Raw genomic sequence first — 13,976 nt, 5'->3', positions numbered from 1 at the left:
GTTCTCAACTCATTAACAAGCCTTTGCCTTGCCTCATTGTATTTATGACACTGCATTATTACATGCTCTACTGTTTCAGGTATCTGGCAATACTCACAATTTCCATCTCCATGCTTTTTTATTAAGAACATTGTACTATTTAACTTTGTATGACCCAACCTCATCCTAGTTAGTACAATTTCTTCCTGTCTTGTTCCGGTTATGTGTGTGTCTTTTCCCACTTTCCCCTGTATCCTATAAAGATGTCTTCCTGTGTACCCATTATCCCAAATATGTTGCCACTTTTTAATAGTTTTAGCCTTTACTATACTTTTTAATAATAATAATAATAATAATTCATTACATTTATATAGCGCCTTTCTGGACACTCAAAGCGCTTTACATAGAAGGGGGGAATCTCCTCAACCACCACTTTTATTTCTGCTTTACTGTACTTTACATCTACATCTATATTGCTTTTGTCTGTTGCTCTCTTTGCATGCTCATCGGCCAGTTCGTTACCCTCTACTCCTATATGGCTCAGAGATGTTCACCAGGGAAAAACAAAACTTCACAATGAGGAACTCCTTCTTCTTCTTCTTCCTTGGGTTTTTACGGCAGTTGGTATCCAAAAAGTTACATTACTGCCATCTGCTATCCATTATCACGTCACATACTGTTTTATCCTTCTTTCCAGTCCTCTTCAAAAAATAAAACAAATATTTCTTTCCTTGTTCACTCTTTCCACATTCTAATATACTTTTTACATTGTAGGGGAGAGGCGGGACAGTTGAAACACTTTTCAGATAAACGTCATTTTCTACGATAAGGTTACAGATAGATTTTGTGTGTGTGTGTGATCAACAACTCACATATGTGTTCTCTTAGTATCATGTGTTATTCCGTACAAATATAGAATGATTTAAGTAAAAATTGACTTTGATCGGTAGTTGTGCTTTGTTTCAAACGTCCCGTCTGAGCGGGACAGTTGCAACACAGGGACGGATGAAACATAACAGTTTAAACGGTAACTATTTATCTAATGCTTGTTTTTATGAACAATACCTGACAAGTAACTTATGTACATATTGTTACAACCATATTTTGTAATTTATTTTAATTTAAAGGCTCATTTTAACCATTTTTGTTCTATCACCCATTAAACATAGGCGATAAGCCTATGCGCATTTTGTGTAATCTTTCTAATAGGCTATTTAGACGAAGACAGACAAATCCGTTTTACAATTAACTATCTTACACTTCTTCCTTGAGTCATATCGAGTGTTTACTAGTTGAATAGCCGTAATAACGGTTTTCCTATGACCAGGTTTAACTGGCAGGAGGCGCTGTTTCAACCGTCCCGACGGCGCCTCCCGCCAGTTAAACCTGTTTTGCCCTTAAACTAAAAAACGTTAATATTGCTCACTTAAGGGTGTGTTACAGTACTAATACACCTGCCGTATTATCATTACAATGGTACATGAAACCATAAATACAACTTGTCAGTCAAAAAAAGTACCGCATGAAAGAATTCACTTACTGCACTCAAAAACAGCTTTCCGGATTTAACGGCATGACGTAAAGAAGAAATGTTTTCGCGGGTCTGGTAGACATTGTGTGTTATACGTGCTGACGAAATTTGACGTACATGACGTGAGTGGTTTTCAAGGAAATCTCAATGTTTCATCCGTCCCGCGTTTCAATCGTCCCGGCTCTCCCCTACTGTCCTATACCAATTTTTCAAGCTATTTTTCAACTCTTGTCTTTCTTTTGAAAAATTTCCTGCATGATATAAAAATGTGACTAACTGTTTCCTCCTCTTGACATTCATCGCATTCATGGCCTGTTGGATGTTTACCTAACATGCGAAGAGTTCCATTTAACTTACAATGTCCAATCCTAAGTCTTGTTATTACCACTTGTTCTTTCCTTCTATTTGTCATCTCTCTTATACTGTCTACTTTATTTTGAATCATGTATAGTTCACAATGAGGAACTTCTTCATCTGTTGTTTTTATTGGCAGTTTGCAAACGAGACACATTACCGCCATCTTATGGATTGAAGTGTGAACTCATTGGGATGTTGTTACTAAACAAAACAAAATAAAATAAAATAATAAAACCTAAATCTTATTTGCAAGCTGAGTTTCTTTCATTAAGATCATCCTTAGTTATGGTGTGCCAGGCAAACTCCATAGGTTTTTTAAAACTCAATCCATTTTCCGTTGCCCTCTCTAGTTCTTTTCCGTTTGTTGAGTTAATCTAAAAAAATTATTTCATCTAAAAGATCTTGCTTACATATAGATTTTCCACTCTGAATACTTGATAGCGAGGACATGGAATCTGAGAAGATGACTATCATATGCGGTTTAACTTCCTCTAAAATAATGGCCATTATTTCAACTTTTTAGGATGTTAATGTTGTATTCTGGGATGAATACAGATGCACCCGTCTTGCCAGTTATTGGATCTTTGGGTCCGTCTGTGTAAATCTGTATTGAGTCATCATACCTGGTTTCAGGGGCGAAGTGGGACCAAAAAATCTACTGGGAAATTTCGTAGACCACCGATGGTCAAAAAAAAATATATATATATATATATATACACTAACGTCATATAACCCTTGCAAAATGATTTTAAATAGATTAAGAAAGCCACCGCTACTGGTCACATCTATGGTTAGATTGATTTGTTTAGATCCAGTGAAATTGCTACTGTGGCATTATTAATGAAATAAATAAATGTAATCACCACACGCATCATTTTGAAATATATATTAGGCTATTCGTCCGACTGTTTGCACTGTATTTTTATTTATTTTCTTTTAATTATTCTTATTTCTTTTGATTATTTTAATTTCTTCTATGTAAAGCACTTTGAATTACCACTGTGTATGAAATGTGCTATATAAATAAACTTGCCTTGCCTTGCCTATAATACATTTTAATTAAAATAAAACACAAGGCCTATCATAAAACTCAGAAGATTATGTATTTTAATATCTCTGATAGTCAATCTGAATGACAGTTAATGCGTGAACGTTAGGCATATTATATACCCAAGTCAATGCATTATTCTTTCCTTTTTGTATTAGTGTTTCAAATTTCAATCAGGTAGCAGAAGGCCGCATCTGCTTTAACCGAATACTCGAGCCAATCTCTTTTCTGAAACCACGTGTGTAAAAATGATCTATTTCTGGTGCCAAGTAAGTGTGTGGGATACGAACATAATCTGACTTGCAAAGGCCCATCCGTAGCTCGTCTGCCGTCGCTGGGCTGGGGCTCTGTCACTGGCGTGTCGACATCACTGGTGCTAGTGCTAGTGCTAGCCATGACAGTTTTCACTGTTGTCGAGGTGGTGGTAAACCATTTCCTTAAATCCATTATTGCTTTTGATCAAGCACGTTCAGTGTTTTAGACGAATACAGATTATGAATAAAGAGTAACGTTATAAGTTGCTGACTGAAAAAAATACTTAACCTCATGACGTACAGTCATAATCAACCAATTACATACAAGCTGCTAGTGACGTAATTTAGTTAATCGCCTGTCGCGAGTGCATGTGCAAAGTTGCAAAGCTGATTTAATCATGGTAAAACTAAATTAATTTACAAAATCGTTTTTTATTATTATTATTATATATATATGTAGTTAATTATAATATGTCAGGAATAAGAGGGCACAGTGGTAGCGTGCCTGTTGCTGAGTCTCAGCGGCTGAAGCCGCGTTCGGAGGCAGGGTGGTGTGCTGACCAGAGGTGAGGGGGCACAGTGACCTAGGTGGCCGGGCCGACCCTGAATTAGCAGCAAAAGATGGACAATTTGGTCTCTAAAGTTTGTTTCACACTATAAACTGCTTTGATTTGGAGTGAGAGATACAGGGGGAGTGGCTTTATTGTGTCAGATTCATGTCACTGCACTGATTGGTCCAGTTTTGGTCAGCGATCTCTAACCCAGAATAAAACTTGCTCCGGAGGACAGGTTAGCCGTGTAGCGCAAGTTACCATGGCGATGAACACAACTAAAAACCAATCCACTTTATTGTGCCTGAAAAAGCCAGAGTTTGCTCAAACTAATCTCGAACTTTACCTGTTAGCAACTGAAACCGGCTTTGTGCAACAGGCCACAGGACGTTTTTATTGTTTTACTAAGAACTGCCGTACACTGACAGCTAAATGACAAGTCAGAAAGTTACAACTCAAAAACAACTGTGTTTGCTCACTGTGACGCAGAACAATGCTTTCTAATACGATACACTAGATTACTTGATTTAGTGAAACTCTTTCCACACTGAGTGCAGTCGTACGTCTCTAGCCAGTATGAAGTCGCTCGTGTGATTTCAGAGATCCAGACCGAGTGAAACTCTTGTCACAATATGAGCACTTGTGAAGTTTTTATCCAGTATGAATTCTTTGGTGCAGTTTCAGATGATCCTCTGTAGTAAAGCTCTTCCCACAGTCAAAGCACATAATCTTTCACTTCATTATGTGTTTTCTGGTGCAGTTTAAAAGTGTTCAGCCTTGAAAAACTCTTTCCACAGAGAGAACACACATAAGGCATCTCGTCTGAATGAACTTTCAGGTGTGATTTTAGATCTGATGATCACAGTTAAATGTTTTTTCTCCAGAGTGACGGAGCAGATGACGACTGAGAGTTGATGCTTGAGAAAAACTCTTTCCACACTGAGTGCATGTATACGGTTTCTCTCCAGTGTGAACTCGCTCATGTGATTTCAGGTTTCCAGAATCAGTAAAACTCTTTCCACACTGAGTACAGTGATAAGGCTTCTCTCCAGTATGAAGTCGCTCGTGTGATTTCAGAGATCCAGACTGAGTGAAACTCTTGTCACAATATGAGCACTTGTAAGGTTTTTCTCCAGTATGAATTCGTTGATGCAGTTTCAGATTGTCATCTCTAGTAAATCTCTTCCCACAGTCAAAGCACATATAATCTCTCACTTCATTATGTGTTTTCTGGTGCTGTTTAAAACTGTCCAGCCTTGAAAAACTCTTTCCACAGAGAGAACACACATAAGGCTTCTCGTCTGAATGAACTTTCAGGTGTTGTTTTAGATTTGATGATGAAATAAAATCTTTACCACACTGATCACAGCTAAACTGTTTTTCTCCAGAGTGAACGCGCAGATGATGAGTGAGAGTTGATGCATGAGTAAAACTCTTTCCACACTGAGTGCATGTATACGGTTTCTCTCCAGTGTGAATTCTCATGTGTTGGTTAAGGTTTACTTTCTGTGAGAAACTCTTTCCACACTGAGTGCATGTATACGGTTTCTCTCCAGTGTGAATTCTCATGTGTTGGTTAAGGTTTACTTTCTGTGAGAAACTCTTTCCACACTGAGTGCAGGTGTGCAGCTTTTTGGCTTTTGTTCTTTGAATTGTAAAGTTACGATGTTCCTCCTCTTCATTCAGTTCTTGTCTTTGCTCTTTCACTCTCACCTGGTCTAAAATACACAGAAATACAGTTTCAATATCAGTTTAAGTGAACCCTGATTTAGAAAGCAACAGAGATAATGTATTAGATATTTAATGTGGCAAAGTTTTGTTCTGTCATTCACTTGTTTATGTAGTTAAAATATGTTTGACAACTGCTATATACAAGGTTATGATCATTTGGATGTATTTCTCTATCATTTATTATCCATATACTGCTTATTCATTTACATCTACCAAAGCAGTCAACAATGAAGAATCAAGAATGGACACCAACCTATTTGTTCCTCAGTATCTTCATGTTTTATTCTGGATGGTTCTGGATCCCTCATGTCTTCAATCTCCTCTTTAATAAACTCCATCTTTAACAGTCACACAGATTTCAGCTGCTACTCCTGGAGTTTGTCCTCTTGTAGGATGATGGGAATATTCCCAGTATTTATTGGTGAATTGTTGTGGGAGGGGCTTCACTGCAGGTGTGAACTGTGATCACTGTGTTTTTATCCAATCTGCAAAAGTACAGAGTCATCATCACTGGTGTAGTGCAGGGTATACCCACTTCTTTTTCAGTCAGCATTGCGTATTCCCTTTTCTAAATCCCCTCTGATGCGCATCATTTAGTAGCTAGTCCAATCTCATGTGAATAAAAAACACCCAGTCAGGGTCGTACCCAGTGGTGTAGTCTACGTGATACGCAGGTATACGCCGTATACCCACTATGAAATGCCAAGTATTTCCGTATGCCCACTTAAAAAAGCGTGAGGATACGCAACAACTTCGTTTTGTTTCAGAACTTTCACACTTTCATTCTTAAATTCACCGCGTCTGTGTTTGCGAAGCGACACGGATCGAATCGCGTAATCCACTCACATATGGAACTTACTGTCTAAAGAAGAACGTCACGAAATTTGGTCATTTTTTAATGATTAATCAAATCTCGATATGTCTGTGAATATTAAAGCTCAAAGAGACTGCAGCTGTTCTACGCGTCTCTGGGATGTTCGGTATAACTTGAAGAAATTATAACATAAATATATTACTATTGCACTGTGGAGTATACTTCAAGTAGGCCTAATAATAATAATAATAGTTTATTAAAACGCACAAACTCAAATGTCTACAACCCACCAAAATAAAAGTTCGGTCTAACTCAAAGAAATTATGAAAGAAATTGCACAGTAAAATGTAGCTACTTTAAAATATTAATAATAATGAAATCTAAAAAAATTTTTTAAAAAGGAATATCAAACAAGTTTTCATACTTGTTTTAATTTAAACAGTAAACTTGCCAAAACAAAAACACCATTTCTAAAAGTAAATATATTTGTGCCTATAATGTTTTAATTATTAGGCTATTTTTTATATATTTTTATTGTCAGCTGATAAAACCTGTGCTTCAGGGACCATATTCATATAGCATCTAAAGCCCCGTTCACACCGCCAGCGACACGCAGCGACAAAGCGACAAGATCCCATTCATTTCAATGGAGCGCTGGCGACTTCCGGCGACACGAGCGACAGTGACCGTTGGCGACAGAATGTGGGCGTGTCAAGCGACAGGAGACAAGCGACAAAAGTTCAGAAATTTCAACTTTATGCAAATGAGAAGCGATTTTCGCGAGCGACAACCAATAGGAAAGAAGACTTTCAGTGGAGCTCACGTTACGTCACCGTCTCGGAGTGCAGGCAAGACAGAGTTCGAGGGCGATTTCACTGTTTTATATGATTTGACTAACCACACTCATGGATATAATAAAATGATGCATGGAAAAGAAACTGTCGACAGTCTCAGTGAGTTTAATTCATTTATAGTTCGAGTGTTGTAAGTTTTTGATGCAAGTTTAGCACTGCTGCAGTTCACTTTACAGTTTCCCCTGCATTGTGTTGACTACTAGAGACAAGAAACTGTATTATTTGTAGGGATGGGACGATACACTTAAACTCACGATACGATGCACCTCGATATGCCAGGGTCACGATACGATACGTCACGATACGATATCAAAAAAAGGAAAAAAAAGGAAAAAATATTACTGTATAACAACAACTTTATTTATTTTTGTTTCAGCTGCACACAGGGAAACACAAGGCCTAACTGGCCAAACACAAACAAGAACAGTCCCTTAGTGCTGCTCTAATCCTAGGTTAAGTTATCTCAGGACTGGTTCTTCTTCAAAAAAACTAGCATATCAACATGTTCTGGTGTAATCAGTGATCTTTTAGCAGACACAATGTCTCCTGCTGTGGAAAAGACACGCTCACTGGGCACTGACGTAGCAGGAATGCAAAGGTAGGCTTTGGCAAGGGGGGCAAGTATGGGGTAAGCATATGCATTAACTTTCCACCACTCAAGTGGACTACTGTTGAGTGGGATAGGAATCCCATTTCTGTAGGAGAGTATCTCCATTTCAATCCCTCTGCTGGACTGCACTGTCTCAACAACAGTAGTGTAGGAGCTCCCAAGGAGATCTTCTAACGCTGTCTTTGTTGGTGGGGGAGGCTGTGTCACGTCCTGCATAGCCTTTCTCCTTCCACTGGCTCTTCCTGGCTCTGCTCTGCTCCCTGTGCTGCCTCAACCATGACCCTGGCCTGCTCTGCTGCTGCCCCTGATGTTGAAGCACTGGCCCTAGTGGTTCTTTCATCTATATCACTGGTCTGAAAAAAATAAAATAAAACTAGCTCAAACATTTCTGTCTTTAAATCCTTCACTCCCTCCCTCTCTTACAGACACACGCACACAGAGTCAGTCTCTCTCTCTCTCTCTCTCTCTCTCTCTCTCTCTCTCTCTCTCTCTCTCTCTCTCTCTCTCATCGACTAATAAAAAAACAAAAAAACAATATGATAAAATACGTTTTCGGGCTCTGGCCTACAGAGTTACACACACGCGCAGGGCACCTCGTTTTTTTTTTTTCAATAAAAGTTAGCCTACCTGGTTGCGTTGCTCATGAAGTGCTGAAGCTTTTTCACGTATTCGGGCATAGACGGACTCGCGTTGTTCATCATTCAGATGGGACAGGCTTCGGAATCGTGGGTCAAGCGCAGTGCACTCCTGCAGCATGTCATTACAGTCCCCAGAGTACCGGTCCGAGATGTCGAGTAGAATAGCGCTTTTCATGTTGGCGATGGTCTGTCTGTCATTTTCGTCTGGTGACATGCTTTGCTCGATCATGAACTTCAGTGGCATTATCAGTGAAACAGTGGGCTCTTTTTCATCACAGACAACTGTTGTGGCTGTCTTCAGTGGCTTAAGCAGTTTCACTATGTCCTCGACATCTGATATATCAGTGTTATCCAGAGTGTCAATTTCTCTCGCATTCCTTCGGATTCCTGGGCAGCTCAGCGCTGCTGAGACAGCTGCTTGTTGCTCCAGGTAGCGCGCCAGCATGTCGTAAGTGCTATTCCACCTGGTCTGGACATCGGTGATGAGTTTATGCCGAGGCAGCTCTAACTGGGTTTGCTTGTTGGTCAGGACGGCGGTGGCCGTGGTGCTCCTGTGAAAGAATGTAGTTATTCTTCGCACACGACCAAGAAGGCGCGCGACGCGGGATACAGCCAAGCCTCGCTTACTGGCCAGATTCACAACATGCGCTAAGCACTTGATGTGAGGATGGAGACCGCTCTCTCTCACAGCAATGTCCATGTTGCTTGCGTTGTCTGTGACACAAGCAATGGTTGTTTGTGGCCTCGTTAGCTCCCACTCACTCAGAGCATTTCTCAACACGTGAGCTATGTTAACACCAGTATGACTTTCACTCAGCTCACGAGTTTGCAACACAAAGCTTTTTCTCTCCCATTTCTCGTTGATGACTTCTGCCGTGATGGTTACATAACTCTGTGTTGCACGCGAGGTCCAGCTGTCGGTGGTCAGGGCGACACAGTCGGCATTTTTTAGATACTCTTTCACGCTTTGTTTGGTTTCATTGTAAATTTCTGGGATTACCTTCTCTGAAAAATGTCCTCGACATGGCATCTTAAACTTAGGCTCCAGCACATTGAACATTTGGATGAATTTTCTGTTCTCTACCATGTTAAATGGAGCCATATAGTCCGCTATGAATTCGCCAATGAGCCTGGTTATCTGTTTTGCACGCGGACTTGACGGAGGTAGAGTTGGTGTCAGCGCTTGTTTCATGGTCAGCTGTCCCTTCGGTAGGCTCGTTTTCTCCGGGGCCGTCTTCACATTTTTATGGTGACGTTGAAGGTGGTGGTTCATGTTTGATGTGTTGGATGTGGTGTACGGAATGACAGCATGGCATAGCTTACACACAGTCTTAGTCTTGTCAGTTACTCTATTGCCGTCTTTGTCTTTTTTAATGAGAAAGCCAAAAAATCGCCAGACATATGACTTGTATCCAGGCGGAGCATCCTCAATTTCGACCTCATTTAACTCCATGGTCGGCTGTTTGGGGGCAAGGCAGTTGGTGCTAATGATAATATTTGTTAGCTCGCTGTAGACTGCAGTATTGTTGTTGCAAGATGCGCTGTCTTGACGTGATGACGTACCGCACCGTACCCCGGATATAATTTTTTTTAATTTCGCGATCCATTTTTTTCGACCTCGATGCATTTCGTCACGTTTTGTATCGCGATATTTTGTCAAACGATATTTCGTCCCATCCCTAATTATTTGTCAAATACGAATGACGTTTTAGTCATTAATGACCATATGAGTGAGTTTAATTTGTTGCTTGATCGATCGTTAATCTAGTAAATGATTTAATCCACTGAATACTGCTATGGGAATGTAAAAACACTCTCCCAACAGCATACCGTTTCTTTTGAGCCTATAATTTCTAGTCAAATAAAATAATATAAAGTTAGTTATCACTTGTGATGGTATTTAGTATAGATATGGCCAGACGTCCAGTCAACCAATAACATTAGAGCGACAGCACTACCAACGCCCACAAGCGACTTCACAGTACAGAGACTAGCGACACACAGCGACAAAATCGCTGGCGGTGTGAACGGGGCTTAAGGCTAAATGTAGCTCTTAATTGGCTGAGTTAGATGGTGATTAACACTAAACAGTAGAAAATCAGTCCAGTCTGTAAATGTCATTGGCTGTTAAAGTCTTGTGTTGCTTATAATAAATTGACAGTATAGTACAGTATAGTATTGTACAGTATATGTAATCACAGTATACTCACTACAAAAAAATAGACTACACCACTGGTCGTACCCATCATTGAGGTACCCGAGGTCCGGACCGCAGTCATTTTTTTGAGTGTATATAAAGTTGTGAAATAACTCCCTAATATTAACTCTAATTTGGTGCTGCACTGATTCACTAATTGCTCATATGCCTCTGGACACAGAAGGATTGCATTGGAGTTTGTTTGAAATGTAACAACTATGCAAAATAATACTTGAATCATTTCTTATTTAAGGCCATTCCTGTTTCGAATATGTGATTGTGTATTTTCAACAATAAGCATAAACATTCAGCATTTCCATCTTGTAGAGTGGATCTAGAGTGGATATGCTTTTAAAGCTGCCGTTTTGCCTTCAAAACACCTTAAAATACTCATATCGAGATCAGGAAAATCTTGAAAAAAATCAGGAAAAAATGATATTGCTGGGGGGAGGGGGCGTCCCCGATAATGTATGGGACCTCAGTATTTATAAAACCCTGCGTACGGCCGATATGCAAGAATACTAGTAATTCTATATGTTCTATTTTATTAATTCTATATTCTTACATGTCACTGTTTATAACACAGAGCGTTCATCCTTTGCTGGGACGCTTAAAAAAATATTGGGGGCCTAAATTAAGAGTATACCCACTTCTCCAGGCAACACTACATCACTGGCCATCATGTTTAACTGCTGCTGAAAACCTCTTTGTCTCCAAAAGTTCCCTGTTTTCAGCTCATTCATTATGGTGATGTCTGAGATCTGCTGTAAATTGGCACATTAAGCTCATTTTATTGGTGTCAAGAGGCCGAAACAAACTACAGCATCATCACCTTTAACTTCAGTTCTTGCCTTTGCTCGTTCACTTCCATCGGGTCTGAAACATTAAAACATGAAGTTTTTAGAATGAGTTCAAGGATAAATGTGAATTTTCAAGTGAACCCTGATTTAATAACAGAAAACAAGTGAGATCTGCTGATCAAATATTATATTTTTGATGTACCAAAGGTTAGTTTTGTCATCCTCTTATTATAGTCAAAATGTGAACGACAACTGCTGTACAAGATTATGATATAAGTGCATTTATATTCCTAGATTTGGCTTATTTTTCAGCAAAAATTGTATCGTTGAAAATTATGTTTTGTGTAGAAGGTAACTATAGAATTAAACAAGATAATCTGGTTATTAAGATAATAGGCTAAATGTTTTGTCTTTAAACTTTCATACAAATCCAAATTACACACCAGTGAAATTAGTCAAAAAATTTATTTTTTATCAAACAATTTATTGTAAATATATAGCAGATTTCACCCAGCAACACAAATGAACCACATCTGCAGTTTATTGACAGAGGACAGACAATAAACACACACACCTTCAGATTCACTGTCTTTCAGCTGAAGATGCATGAGAAAATACACATTAATTATCGTCCTCCCTAACAATAATTGCAATTCATCTAATACACAGGTCACAGATATGGCTATAAACATACATTAACATCAAAATAAAAGCTAAACCCATTTAAATGATATTTCCACAGACTCAATCCACCAAAATTATATGTGGAGTTTTCTTTTTTTTTCTTTTTTATAATGAGCGTTAATTTAAGTCCAAAAATACATCAAACTGTTGGCAGAAAAACACATACATAACCTTATTCCGGTTTTATGACACTTCTATAATATAAACTCAAAACTTCACTTAATTGTAACGAGGCTTCAGCAAAGGGAGGATTCATTTGCAGCTTTATTGTAATCTTGTCGTACAATCAGGGTCAATAACCAGCAAACACAACATAGAGACAAAGCAACTCATAATCTGAAAACAGGCATAAAGTCAGGCAGCAAACTTACATAAATCAGTCCACAATAGAAAGCAGTTCAGGACAGCAGCAAACAATCACGAAGAGAATAAACAGTCCAAGAGTAATCCACGGGAAGACTAAACAACGGGAAGAAACGCTCAGAGATGTTCACCAGGGAAAAACAAAACTTCACAATGAGGAACTTCTTCTTCTTCTTCTTCTTTTGAATTTAATGGCGGGTCGCATACCAGCTTTATGATGCATACCGCCACCACCTGTGCTGGAGTGTGAAGTGATTTCATTCTAGTAGTATGTCAAAAGATGTCTATATTCTATTCTTAAGACCACTATGCTTAATGAATTTTAAAACTGCTCTTATACTTTCCCAATGTCCAATTCCCAGATTTAACATGTTGTTAATTGTTATTTCTTTGCATCCCATTTCCTGTATCTTTCTTATTAGCTCATTCCTTTCCTGTTCGTAATTGGGGCAAGATAATACCACATGTTCAACTGTTTCCTTTACTGGACAGAATTCACATAATCCAGTATCATGTTTTCCTATTATAAAAAGTGTGGAATTTAGTTTAGTATGCCCCATCCTTAATCTTGATAAAATAACTTGATCCATTCTACTTAAATGCATTGTTCTAGCTCTTTGTCTAACAAATTTGTGAATATTATAAAAATGCCTTCCGGTTTTGCATTCATTCCAGTATTTTTGCCAAATCTGGATGCAAGCTTCTTTTATAATACTTTTCCCTTCCATCCTACTTAATGCAACTGTAATCGTGGGAGTATTTAATTTCAGTGACTCTTTAGCCATTTTATCCGATCTTTCGTTCCCTGGAATATCTACATGAGCGGGTACCCAAACAAATTGAATTATTATTCCTGCTTGCCTTAATCTATACATTATATTCAATATTTCGAAATAAATATCTAATCTAACGGTTTGGTACGTTTGTAAGCTTATAAGTGATGCCATAGAATCCGAACAAATTACTACTTTGTTTGGCATTACTTCTTCCACCCAGCTAAGTGCCATCTGAATTGCCACCATTTCTGCAGTATACACTGAGGTCCCATCTGTTAGCCTACCATATTTTCCTATTTTAAATTCTGGGATATAAAATGCTGAGCCAGTACGACCTGTCTCTGGGTTTCTTGATCCATCTGTGTATATTGGTAAAAATGCAAAATACATAGTTTTAATATATTCGATTGTATGACTTTTAATGTCAACATTTCCGTTTTTAATACTTTCATGTATTATTAGATCTACATCAGGTTGACTAAATAACCAAGGGGGTATTGGGGAAGTGATTGTCGTTAGTGAAAATGATTTGTTATTTATTGACATCCCGGCAGCCCATTCCTCTACTTTCCAAGCAAAACCAGTTCCAGTTAAGTTTAAAGTCTCCCAACTCCCCTCTGCTATTACTTTAGTAAAATGTAATGAGGAACTTCTTCTCCTTCTTCTTCTTTCAATTTTATGGCGGTTGGCAACTAACTTGAATGGTGCATTACCGCCACCTGCTGGACTGGGGTGTGATACTGGAGTCTAATCTGTCCTATTATTGAAAAAAACAACAGCACCTAAATT

At 38.7% G+C, this 13,976-nt stretch overlaps 1 long non-coding RNA gene across 1 annotated transcript; it reads right to left on the bottom strand.

Annotated features, from left to right (window-relative positions):
- Positions 1-2,256: 2,256 nt before the first annotated feature.
- On the bottom strand, positions 2,257-12,624 carry LOC306997132. The gene is made up of 5 exons (XR_013797274.1): positions 12,420-12,624; positions 11,397-11,440; positions 5,705-5,936; positions 5,331-5,438; positions 2,257-5,247 (listed from the first exon to the last, which is right to left on the bottom strand). It is a non-coding gene; the product is annotated as an uncharacterized lncRNA (long non-coding RNA).
- Positions 12,625-13,976: the final 1,352 nt, after the last annotated feature.

Source organism: Phoxinus phoxinus (assembly GCF_949152265.1).
Source record: "Phoxinus phoxinus genome assembly, chromosome: 4".
Lineage (NCBI taxonomy): Eukaryota > Metazoa > Chordata > Actinopteri > Cypriniformes > Leuciscidae > Phoxinus > Phoxinus phoxinus.
The sequence above is the reverse complement of the archived record's forward strand: the minus strand, read 5'-3'. Positions and strand labels throughout refer to the sequence as shown.